This window comes from Hylobates moloch, unplaced genomic scaffold (genome assembly GCF_009828535.3).
Source record: "Hylobates moloch isolate HMO894 unplaced genomic scaffold, HMol_V3 SCAFFOLD_25, whole genome shotgun sequence".
In the NCBI taxonomy this organism is placed as follows: domain Eukaryota; kingdom Metazoa; phylum Chordata; class Mammalia; order Primates; family Hylobatidae; genus Hylobates; species Hylobates moloch.
The window spans coordinates 1,638,729-1,652,619 of NW_026652300.1; positions in this window are offsets into that span (position 1 = coordinate 1,638,729).

Here is a 13,891-nt window from a genome sequence, read left to right on the forward strand (position 1 = left end):
TAAGTATAATACACATATTATATATAATATATATTATATGTATATAAAATATATTAAACTTACCATATGTTATCTTGTTTGACATGCTTTTTTGTATACAAAAGCACTTACATTACCCCTACTTCAGCAATGAGATTGTTGTGTTTAGGCCAAAAGGCAATATAAGCACAACTTGCTATTAAAGTTTTTCTTAATCATCACTGCCACTGAGCCATTAATAAATACTTTCCTGCACAAGATAGTAATAGCATCTCACATTTCCATGGTACTTTATAATGCCTGAAACTCTTCCACATTCATAATTTTGCTCATGTCATAGAAAGAATGAGCTTTAGTAACTTCTTCCATTTATGGGGATCACAGAATGAGTGAAAACCTAGGGTGCAGTTGGAAAAGAACTAGGTTTTAGTCATCTAGCCACAGTTATAGGACCCTTGAATGCATGTGTAACTCAGGCTGAAAATCCCAGAAGATACATCCCCATCCCAAGAGCACCTACACAATTTCAATAACCTGGTTACAACTGATGGACTTGGATATTGCAGTCTTCACAAACATCTATCCAAATCTAACATGAACCCACATCAGAATAACCATTGAATCCCCACTCCTACCAAATATTCACATCTATTATTACCACCAAAGCCTGAAGCACCCTGACAACATGTGTCCAAATGATGTTGAATTTTTTCCACCCTGACTGCCTCTCACCTAAAGCCAGAACCAACTTTCTCCTGGATGACTGCAGTGGATTTCTTCCAAAGGCAGCCTCCTGCAGTCACATACACCAGTGGCTCTTATGGACTTCACAAAACCATAAATTCTATCACATCACTGCTATCTTCCCATTCTTATGCCTTGTCATTGTTTTATAATAAATTCCAACATTTTAGTCACTTTTCCAAGTGTGAAGCCACTTATGCCTACCACTGTAATACCATTCTTTCACATTTCCGTAGTCATGATGAGTCAGTTACACTGGGAATCCTGTTCTCCTCACCCTTTAAAGTTCCTTTTGGAACTTTGAAACTTGTAATTCTTTTCAGGAATATTTCCCATTTTTGAATATATTCCACATGAGGCACAATGCTGTTTCTTGTGCATTGTCCAGTTGAGTTCCTCAGCTTTCTATGTGAGGACTACTATTCTCCTCCCTTTTTCACATGTAAATAAAGCGGAGCTTTGAAATCTTAAATTACATGCTCAAAGCCTTACAATAGATTACACCCCAAAGATGTCAGACTGAATCTATTGAATCAGTAACTCTGACAGCAATTACAAAGCAAATGACCTTTGTGTAATGTGGTACATTCTGTAACAGAAATTAATTGAATGCCATTTAGTATGCTGAGACAATACAGATAATCACACAGGACACTTCTGGAAAGGGGTGTACATTGGTAGAAGACACAGCCAGGTCCTACCTGATTATGTAGGTGACTCCTGCAGAAGATGCAGAGCCTGCCTTTCAGGTCACACTGACCTTTCAAATGGTGCTGTGTCCATGAGCTAGCCATGCAGCTTTTTTATATGGCCATAGCCACAGGAAGGTGTGCTCAGGCAAGGTGTTCAAGGCAATTAAAGGCTGCAGAGGACACCTTAGATCTTGAGGACTTCATATAAAAAAGCAAGCATATCAAAATTCAAGACATATTCTGGAAGTAGTTAGCAAGTATAGTGGTGGATTTGCAGGCTCAAGAACGTAAGTAGGGCATCCCTTGAGAAGGTCACATGCGCCCACACAGAATGACCCTTGGATTCCCAGTAATGAATTTGTGTGTCCAATACACTCATTATATTGAGTGTGAATGTGATTGCTAAAAAAGGAGATATAAATTGTGAACAAAACATAAACAGATATTAGCAATAAAATATGGACATTTCCTATAACTACTTCCTTTGAGATAATCACTTCCCACTGTTTGAATTCCTTCCACAATTTATTTTTTTAATAAAATAAATGGGCCAGGTGAAGTGGCTCATGCCGGTAATCCCAGCACTGCAGGAGACAGAGGCAGGTGGATCACTTGAAGTCAGAAGTTTGAGACCAGCCTGGACAACATGGCAACGTCTCTACAAAAAATACAAAAATTAGCCCACACATGGTGGCACATGCCTGTAATCCCAGCTATTTGGGGGACTGAGGAAAGAGAATTGCTTGAATCCAGGAGATGGTGGTTGTAGTGACTCAAGATTGGGCCACTGCTCTCCAGCCTGGTCAAGAGACTGAGGCTCTGTGGCACAAAAAAAAAAAAGAAAAGAAACCTTAAAAAATATAATAAAATACAATAACAAGTATTTAGCAGCCCACTATTTTTTTTTTTTTTTTCAGATGGAGTCTCACTCTGTCACCAAGGCTGGAGTGCAGTCACATGATCTTATCTCACGGCAACCTCTGCCACCCAGGTTCAAGCAATTATCCTGCCTCAGCCTCCCGAGTAGCTGGGATTACAGGCAGCCTGTTATTTTTATTGAGACACCATAGATGTGTTCCTGTCTGCATGCATGTAAATATTCTTTAACACTTCAGGCAAACAAACAGCATCCCATAATATGGATGAAGCCAAGAGAATCCACTCATGTCTCTGATTTTTGAACATTGAGTTTGCTGCTATTGTTTGTTTTTAAAATTACAATCCATGTGAACTGTAGAGCCTTGGGTGGTTATTTTTATGTATCAGAATAAAGATTTTAATAGAAACCATTCAAAGAATTGGGACTCCTAGCTCAGAAGTCTCCAATTTTAATTTTCCTGGGTTTTACTCATCCTCTTACATTGGACAGCATCATGATTATTTTGATAGTGCAGAAACTCAGAGGAAGCTGAAACGACATAAAACCCAAGTGGTTAGGTCCTGGAGGATTGTGGTTCTCATCTCAGGCACTAGGATGCAGACCCAGGGAGGAATAAGATGTACAAGCTCTTTGAAAAGTAAAACCAAAAGGATGTGACAGCCAATTGAATGAGAGTCACCAGCAAATCTGGAAATATATTCAAGGAGAAACCGTTCAGTTAAAAAGACTCAAAGTTGTCTGGGTGTGATGGCTCATGCCTGTAATCCCAGCAGATCACTTGAGCTCAGGAGTTCGAGACCAACCTGGCCAACATGGCAAAACCCCATCTCTACTGAAAATACAAAAATTAGTCAGGCATGGTGGTGTGTGCCTATAATCCCAGCTGCTCAGGAGGCTGAGGCAAGATAATCACTTGAATTTGGGAGATAGAGGTTACAGTGAGCCGAAATCATGCCACAGTACTCATCCTGGGCAACAGAGTGAGAGACTCTATCTCAAAAAAAAAAAAAAAAATACTCAAAGTTGACTCAAAGGTAATTGTTTCCAGGCAGGCCATTCTCAAATTTTTATTTCCATGAAACTCATATATCAATTATCTTCAAATTTTGATATTTTATTGTTCATTAAGCAAACTGTATTCATTATTTTATATTTTGCTCAGAAAATATCCATTTTTTTTTTATTTTAAATAATTGAAACTAAAGCATTTTAAAAAAGCCTATGCAGCTTCATTCTAGATACATGTAGGGGGATATTACCTACCTTATGAAAATGATGCAAGGAATCTCAATACGAGTTTGTGGGCCCCAGAGTTTGGAAATCTGTAGTACAAACACCATGTGTCTGTTATAATTGTCTTAGATTTTCTCTACTGATTTTGGAAATTAAACTTTGACTGTGAAATAATGATACGATAACATGATGCAATAGGAGAATAGTCTGCTAGTACTCATTCCATTTTTAAGTAAAGTAAAAACTAAAAATCAAAGGCATTGAATTTCAACCAGCCTTACCTGTCAAGCTACAGAATTTGAGTGCAGGACATCGCCTTCCCTCCCATCCAGCACACCCTGTATATGTATGTGCTCCTGTGTTAAATCCTACACAATTTAAATCAGAAAACTGAAGCCTCAACTTTTAAAAAATGGACTATGAATGACTTCCTATAACCATTAAAGATTTATTTTTAATCTATTTGACTGATTTTTATTTTTTATACCTCTGCATTCATTCTCACCAGATTTCTTTTTGACCACAGTTGTGTGACCTAAAACAAATTGTTTGTTCTCACTGAATAATTTTTATTTAAACACTTACTGTTTGGTGTCACTTCTTTAGTTTAAAGGCACACATATGTATGTCTGTGTACATATACATTCGTACACATATATGCATATATATGGCTATACATGCATATTGTATGTATGCACCAGCTACAGGTGAATGACACACACTGAAATGGTCAAAGATATTTAACTTCTCTATTCACATAATTATCTTCTGGTTACTTGTCTCCAAAAAATGCCTACTGTGTTTATACAAGGAAAGATCTCATAAAAGAAAGTGGATTATGGCTTTAATGTCATATAACAATGTCTTTTATTAATTAAACGGCCAACGATATCTGACCCCATTGGATTCCTTACCATTGACTTGCAGGACATGGAGAAACAAAAGACCTGAAATTATTCTCTTAAGCCTTGTAATATAATTCAAAAGGAGAGGAAATATCTACATTATTATTTATAATAAAAAAGTGGAAACTTTTCTATTTTAACAACAATATTAAGCCCAACTAGAGATCCTCATGTTTATATGATATTTACTTTAGTCAACATGCAGAAGGAAAAATTGATTCCTGTTTTACGGCACCTTTTCCATGAAACATGTTTTTAAATAACCACACTAAATGAATGTATTAGTGTGTTCTCATGGTGTTAATAAAGACATTCCTGACACTGGGTAATTTATAAAGAAAAACAGATTTTATGGACTCACAGTTTCACACCGATTGGGAGGCCTAACAATCATGGCAGAAAGTAAAGGAGGAGCAAAGTCATGTCTTACGTGGTGGCAGGCAGGAGAGCATGTGCGGGGGAACTGCCCTTCATAAAATCATCAAATCTTGACTATGAAAATAGCATGGGAAAAATCCATGCCCAAGATTAAGTTACCTCCTGGCCGGTCCCTACCACTACGGGAGCTACAATTCAAGGTGAGATGTGCCTGGGGACACAGCAAAATCATATCACTGAAAATATCTATTGATATTTCTTGTGTGTATATTTTTGTTGTTGTTCCTTCCAGAGCCCTGGATGAAACTTGGCATCAATGTATCCATTAACATGCATTAATTCTACATGATCTCTTTTGCATCTTTCTTTTGTTGTTCAACTGAAAGAGGAGAAGTTGCTGATTTACAAGCTTCATTTTAGGGATAGCAAAACTTAAAAGCCAAAATTTCATCAACTAAAATGCTTAGAGTATGGAGGCTAAAGTACCTGTCAGTGAAAAGTCCTGTCACATGAAATTTACCTGCATAATAAACCTATAGATGTACCCCCAAACCTAAAATAAAAGTTTTTTAAAGGCCAATTTTAGCTTCTAGTGATTGGGGAAGTTGCAGATCTTGTCACCTATGGAATTGTGTCTCGAGTTGGTTCCTTCCAGTAGGTTCATGGTCTCACTGACTTCAGGAACCAGCTCGACCCAGGAAGTCCACTTGGCTTCACATCTCAATTCCCCCTCTAAACTGGACACCCCAAATGCTGTTGGGAATTGGGTGATGACTGCTCTATCTACTTCTTGCTGGATAGGGGCAAAGAAGTGGCCCTGCAGTTGTAACATCCTTCAGAGGGGAACTCTCTAGCCCAGTCAATGGGCCACAAGGTCGATTCAGGGGTTCTCAGCAGAAATTGTGAGTTGAGCTCATTTGGGGTTCCATTTGTAAGACCATCTGTAGCTTGATGGCCTTGATTCTGGAGGAAACAAATTTGACAAGGAGGTTAAAAAGACAGGGCCCAAATGCCAGTAATAGCAAGATGGCTGTCACAGGATCTAGAAAGGGGAGAAACCATGTCAGTCAACTTCAGATGTTGGTATAAGAGTTTGAGAGGCATTGTCTGATTTCAGAAGTCTTTTCCTGTAAACACTTAAACACTGGGTGGCATCTCATATTATCCCTGACTTGTTAATATAAAAACAATACTCTTCCACTAAGAAGGGGCAGAGTCCTCCTTTCTCAGCAGTGATGAGATCTAGGCCTCAGTGGTTTTGGAGAGTTGCTGCTGCCAAAGAGTCTACTTGAGATTGCAGTGTAAGGAAACAATTTGTTATTTCTTGCAAACTGTCTGAGAAATCCTTTCAGAGTGTGTGGTAGTAGGATAATGGAGTAGATAAACTGGCTATTCCAGCTCCTGTATCAGTGCCCATTCCTAACCCTATAAGTAGGGGTATTAGTTGCATGGCCCTGCAATGATGAACTTGAACTTTGAGGGGCACTGATAGAGTCTGATTTCCTGGGGAAATGCCAGTGTTGGGACTTAGGAAGACTAAGTTCCAGGTGCCTGTCCAGGTGGGGAGGCAGACATGGGTTCAAGTTCCACATAAGAAGAATATGCCTTGGCTGGGTAGATAGAACTGGTTGTGTATGTTAAAAAGGTTTGTGAGTTTATTGGTTTCATTTTCCCATACTCCTAGAGTACTTGCCGAGGTACCTCTGGAGAATAGCTGAAAAGGGGTGTTGGGAGCAAACTGAGTGGCTCCCTGCGTTCTATTTTCCTATTGGAGAAAAACAATTTTGTATCTACTAGGAATCATTCAAGAGAGTGATTGAAAGAGGGGATGAGAAGGTGTTCCTTAGTGGTGGGGATGCTGCTGCAAGGGGTCCAGGGATGAATAGTCATGCGGGGAAAACGTTTGCAGTTACAAAACCCAGACTGTTAAGCAGGTAGGAGGTGATAATTTTTGGAGGCCCTGAGAAGCAGACAATCCATCTGAATGGAGCCATGTGGGTGACCCGCAAGTTACTATGATCAGTTGGTGGTTCAAGTTGTAGAGTATTATTACACTGATGGCATTGTAGGTTCCCCAGGGGCAGGCCTGATAACAGGTTGCATTGGATGCATAAAGGGGCTTGAAAAGTTAAGATGGTATTCATCATTATAGGGCCATATATGGGCTTTTCACTGCTAGTGTAATAGGTGAAAGTGGAAATGTAAGAGCATAAAAGCTGGATTGCATGTCCTGTTACGGTATTCTTGAAAAGCTTTGTGATAACCCAAATCTAGAAATTATTTTATAAATAAGGACTTTAACAACTTCCTGAGCATTCTCTGTCTTGCAGGGGAAGGCTTCTATCCAATTTTTAGAGATATCAGCACAGACCAACAAGTATTGAAATTCCTTTGACTTAGGCATAGGCGTGAACTCTAACTGCCAGTCCTGTCTGGGCTAGTGCCCTATTCTTTCTTCTCCCAGAGGGGCCTTACGATGGACCACGGGGTTATTTCTTTGGCACACATCACAGGCTTTAACTACTTGTCAGATGGTCTGGAGGAGACATGTCCCTGTAAATAGGGATTTGGCTATTTGATGAGTGTTCTCAATACGCATATGAAAAGTTTGGGGGAGGCTCTTAAGTATTTTCTACTGGCTGGCTTCAGATATGAGTATCTTTCCCTCTTCTGTCATTAACCACCCCTAGCATAGAAAACTATGCCCCCATGAAAGTTTCCATTCTGTTTCAGTCAGGGAATACTGGGGCTTAATCTTTTGGAGACGGTTGTTCCATACCAAGGGTCCTTCCACAGGTACTTCTTATGGGAGATTCTGTCTGGTAGCAATTTTGGCCTCAGCATCTGCCTGATAGTTTCTTTCTACATTTTCTCCATCATCTTTTTAACGGCTTTGGCAGCGTAAAACCATCTCTTTGGTTTTTGCACTATGTGCAATAACTCCATGATTTCCTTGTGGTATTTAATGGGGGTTCCCCCAGAGGTTAGGAACTCCGTTTTTCTTCATATTGTAGCATTGGCTTGTAGGGTTAGATAAGCATAGTTGCTACCTCTATACACTTTATTATTTTTGCTTTTCTCATTTCTAGGGCTTACTTTCAAGTACTGTTACATCACTATGGCATAATCTGCCCCTTTGTCTCCCATTCTCCACAAATGAACTTCCATTGCTCTATAGGTTAAGGTCAGGATTAGCTAAGGGGACTTCTTAGAGATCCTCTTGGGTGACATAGTCTGGGCTATAATTTGTTGGCAGTCATGCTAGATTGGTTCTCCATGGTAAGGGAGAAAATTGGCAGGGTTGAGGGCTGCACATGTGCATACTTGAAGCACCAGTCTCAAGGAGTAGCACCTGGTATCTAAGCAGGTGGTTATCTGATAGCCGTAAACTTCCTTTGGCACCTATTGTGTCATTTACATCATGAGTAGTCCAGACAGTGAGATCCTTTCCTTGTATTATTTTGATAGCCTCTGATACTAAGATGGCCACTGCTGCAACTACCCATTAACAGTGAGGCCAGCCTTTTGCTACTGCATAAATTTCCTTACTTAGGTATGCCACTGGTTGTGAGGGCACTCCACAAGTCTGAATAAGGACTCCAACAGCTATTCCCACTCTTTCTGTGATGTATAAAAATAATATTTTTCGTGTAGGAAGGCTTAAGGCTACAGCTTGTACTAGGGCCTGCTTTAAGGCTTTGAATGCTGTTTCTGCCTCTGGTTTCCATTCTACTAGATGAGTATTTGTCCTCTGGGTGTCCTTGATTAAAGTATAGAGTGGCCTGCCCATCTCGCTATATCCAGAGATCCATAGTTGGCAAAAGCTGGTGATCCCAAGGATCTGTTTTAATTTCTTAGGGCAAGGGATAAGCCAATATGGGCTGCATTCATTCTTTGCTGCGGCTTCCTCTGGTTAAGATTAGGCCTAGATATTTGACTTGTTATAGGCAGAGCTGGGCCTTTGATTAGATGCCTTTTACCCTTGATTAGCTAGAAAGTTCAAGAGATCTATAGTAGACTGCTGGCATGAGGCTTCCAAACTGGTAGCCAAAAGTAAATCATCCACATTCTGAAGGATCAGTGTGCGTGGACTTGAGAAGTGACCTAGATCTGGGATACTGCCTGATCAAACAGATGAGGGCTATCCCTAAATGCTTGAGGCAAGGCCATCCACGTAAGTTGGATGTGTGGTCTGTGGGATCCTCAAGGTCCAGAACAGTGAACCATTCTTCTTCCTCTTTTGAGAGTGTAGAGGTATACATGTTCGGTACACCTGGATATAGACGAATTTCTGCCTCATTGATGAGTCTAAGACCTTGCACTAGTCTCCACTAACCATTTGGTTTTTGTGGTCCTAGAATTGGAGTGTTGTAGGGACTGCTGCATTTTCTTACTAATCCTTGAGCTTTTAAATATCTAACAATATCCTGTAATTGTTTATGAGCTTCAGGCCTTAAGGGATATTGCCTTTGATAATGAAATTTGGTGGGGTCTTTCAGCCTGATTTGGATTGGGCCAACATTTTTTGCCCTTCCAAACTGTCCTTACAATGCCCAGACTTCAGGGTTGATTCCCTCCTCAAGCAGGGGACAACAGATGAGTGACATTTTCCCCATATTCATATAGATAATAGCTCCAGCTTTGGCTAATATGTCCCTCCCTAATAAGGGTGTGGGACTTTGAGGCATAACAAGAAAGGCATGTGAAAAGAGCAAATTCTCCCAATTACAACTGAGGAGGTGGGAGAAATACCTAGTTACAGGCTGCCCTAGGATTCCTCAGATGGTAACGGACCTTCAGGGCAGCCATCTGTGGCAGGAGATTAACACTGAGAAGGCCACATCCCTGTCCAGGAGGAAGTCAATTTCCTGGTCCTCAATAGTTAAATGTACCTGGGGCTCAGTGAGGGTGATAAAATGAGCAGGTGCTTTCCACGAGCACCCTCAGTCCTGCTGTTGGATCCTCTGGTGTGGACTGCTGTTCCCCAAAACCTTTGTCTTCTGGGGCAGTGTGTTTTCCAGTGATGGTCTTGGCATAGTGGACATGAGCAAGGGGGTGGCTTGTTTCTCACTGGACAATCTTTTTTAATGTGTCCTTGAAAGCCACACTAATAACAAGCCCTACTGAGTAATTGGCCTGCTCCATTTTCTGTCCTCTCTGAACCACCAAGGTTTTTTTGACTGAGGGCCATGACTAAGGCTGTGGCCTTTCTCTGATCTCACTTTTCCTTTTAGGCCTGTTCCTCTTGGTCCCTATTACAGACCACCAAGGTTGCCAGGTTTAATAATGCCTCCATATTTTGTTCAGGGCCCAGGGCTCACTTTTAGAGTTTTCTCCTGATATCTGCAGCTGATTGGATAACAAACTTATGTTTTAGGATCAATTTACCCTCAAGGGAATTGATTGACAGAGGAATATATTTTCTTAAGGCCTCTTGTAGCCACTCAAGGAAGGCAATAAGGTTATTTTCCTTTCCCTGAGTTATGGTGGACATCATTGATTAACTCATGGGCTTTTTCCTATTCTCCTTAGTCCTTCTAGAACACAGGTCAACAGATGTTTGCGACTCCAGTCCCCATGATCTGAGTCTAGATCCCAGTGGGGATCCATATGGGGTACGGCTTGCTGACCAGTAGGAAATTTGTCCGTTTCTTCTGCTGTTATTCTATCATTTACTTAACTAAGATACCAGATCTCCAAACACTCGGGCTGCAGCTAAAGCCACATTATTTTCATTAAAGGCCAGGGTTTTATCTAACAATAGCATGATATCTCTCCAAGTGAAGTCAAAGGTTTGCCCTAGACCCTGTAGGATATCTATATACCTATTCAGGATTATCTGAAAACTTCCCCAGGTCTGCTTATCTGCTTTAAATTGGAGCGGGAGAAGGGGACACGTACTTGGGTTTGGCCAAATTCCCCTCCCCCGACAGCTTGAAGGGGACATAAGCGATAGCCCGGGGTTGTTTGTGGTCCCTTGGAGATTTCTCTGCTTGTTCCCTTTCTGGGTGGGGGAGACTACAGAAGGCTTATTACTGATAGGAAGGGGAGCTGTACGGATGGTAAGATATGAAGCTAAGCAGAGAGGTCCTCCTGTGGAATGTAAATTTCAAGCTTTGCCTAGTTGTGGATTATCCTTCAATGAAAAGAAAGCTTGGACATAAGGTGTTTCACTCCATTTGCCTTCCCTCTTACAGGTCAAAGTGCAGTATGGTATTCTAATTTATACTTCCCTCAGGTAGTCATTTTTCCCATCAGAGAGAGAATATCGAGGCCTGGCCATAGTGCAGAAAAAAAATAAGCCCCTTCTTTTTCAGGGTTTGCAGATCAAATTGTTCCCAATGGCTTAGGATGTATTTCAAGGGTGAGCTTGTTGATGCATGAGTGATTCCCATCTGAAAGAAAAAACCAAATATGGTTTTGGTTTGCTTTTTTTTTTCCTTGCCCAAGAACCTGCAACAGTCCCTGGACCCTGATGTTCAGAATAGTCGTGCTCACCAAACAGCAGCAGAAACACTAATTTTCCTCCTAGATCACAAGGAGGAGCAATAAAAGTCAGATTTAGTGGCCCTTACCAACACATTCTTGAAAATCTGCACCCTTGCCTTTCCTCCTGGACAACAAAGAGGACTGAGAAAAATCAGATTTAGTGGAGCTTAGCGATGCATTCCTGAAAATCTGTAAGAGTCCTAAGCATTATCTTCTTGGTATTGGGACCTTACCCTTGTCCTGTAAAGATGATATGCCTGAAAATGGAGTGGAGGGCCATACCCTGAGGGAGGGAAGGGATCTCCAGGGTTGGAAGAGTGATGCCTTTTGTCCTCACTTCTCTTCATATGAATAGGAAGGATATAATTTCCGAGGCTCCCCAGATCCTAGCTTCAGGAATAGCCCTTATTAGGCCTGCTAGTCTGAGGAGGGTTGATAAATTCCAGATCATCCCCCTACCAACAGAGCTTCAGGTGAAAACTATGTTTTTCTGATAAGGGAGCCTGTTTGCCTAAAGAAGGAACAGAGTCCCACAATTTATACTACAAATCATGTATAGGAGAAACTAGAAGATCACCAGGGACAGAGAGTGGTTTTTAGAAACAGGACAACCTTCAGAGAAGAGAGGCAGTAGGAAGGGTTGTCTTACAGGCATTAGGACCCAGAAGGCAAGGGTCAGTATAGATAGGATAGATGGGCAACTCTCACTTGTGCAATATAACTTTGAGAGTTCTGCTCATGGCTGCAGGGTCAACCAACTTTTAGTTGGGACCCTGGAGCTGAATGACTTTCCTCTCTGTCAACCCTTGGCTCAGCCAAGAAATGTAGGAAAAGTGGAAGCTGGTTCCAGGCAAACCAATGCTCCGAACGCTAAAGATTCAGCAGTTGTTAGAGAGCCCTTTCCCAGAAAGCCTGATACCTGTGTCTTTAGTCCAGCAGCCACACTAGTTGCTTTTAACTGGTTGACAGGTGACTGGTATTTAGTCCCCGAATTCTAAGGAAAAATAGGACAGAATAGCAAGTGAAAGGGGTCCAATGGGTCCAACTGACTACATTTAGGTTCCTGCTGTTTGGTGCATTTTACAGAGTGCAGATTTATGCATTTTACAGAGTGCTGATTGGTGCACTTTACAATCCTCTTGCTAGCTACAGAGTGCTGATTGCTGTTTTTACAGAGCATTGATTGATGCATTTTACAGTCCCCTTACTAACTACAGAGTGCTGATTAGTGCATTTTACAATCCAAGCTAAAGAGTTCTCAGAATTGGAAAAAACTACCTTAAAGTTCTTATGGAACCAAAAAAGAGCCCTCATCACCAAGTCAATCCTAACCCAAAAGAACAAAGCTGGAGGCATCACGCAACCTGACTTCAAACTATACTACAAGCCTACAGTAACCAAAACACCATGGTACTGGTACCACAACAGAGACATAGATCAATGGAACAGAACGGAGCCCTCAGAAATCATGCCGCATATCTACAACTATCTGATCTTTGACAAACCTGACAAAAACAAGCAATGGGGAAAGGATTCCCTATTTAATAAATGGTGCTGGGAAAACTGGCTAGCCATATGTAGAAAGCTGAAACTCGATCCCTTCCTCACACCTTATACAAAAATCAATTCAAGATGGATTAAAGACTTACATGTTAGACCTAAAAGCATAAAAACCCTAGAAGAAAGCCTAGGCAATACCATTCAGGACATAGGCATGGGCAAGGCCTTCATGTCTAAAACAGCAAAAGCAATGGCAACAAAAGCCAAAATTGACAAATGGAATCTAATTAAACTAAAGAGCTTCTGCACAGCAAAAGAAACTACCATCAGAGTGAACAGGCAACCTACAGAATGAGAGAAAATTTTTGCAACCTACTCATCTGACAAAGGGTTAATATCCAGAATCTACAATGAACTCAAACAAATTTACAAGAAAAAAACAAACAACCCCATCAAAAAGTGAGTGAAGGACATGAACAGACACTTCTCAAAAGAAGATATTTATGCAGCCAAAAACACATGAAAAGATGCTCATCCTCACTGGCATCATAGAAAGGCAAATCAAAACCACAATGAGATACCATCTCACCCTAGTTAGAATGGCAATCATTAAAAAGTCAGGAAACAACAGGTGCTGGAGAGGATGTGGAGAAATAGGAACACTTTTACACTGTTGGTGGGACTGTAAACTAGTTCAACCATTGTGGAAATCAGTGTGGCGATTCCTCAGGGATGTAGAACTAGAAATACCATCTGACCCAGCCATCCCATTACTGGGTATATACCCAAAGGACTATAAATCATGCTGCTATAAAGACACATGCACACGTATGTTTGTTGCAGCACTAATCACAATAGCAAAGACTTGGAACCAACCCAAATGTCCAACAACGATAGACTGTATTAAGAAAATGTGGCACATATACACCACGGAATACTATGCAGCCATAAAAAATGATGAGTTCATGTCCTTTGTAGGGACATGGATGAAACTGGAAAACATCATTCTCAGTAAACTATCGCAAGGAGAAAAAACCAAACACCGCATGTTCTCACTCATAGGTGAGAATTGAACAATGAGAACTCATGGA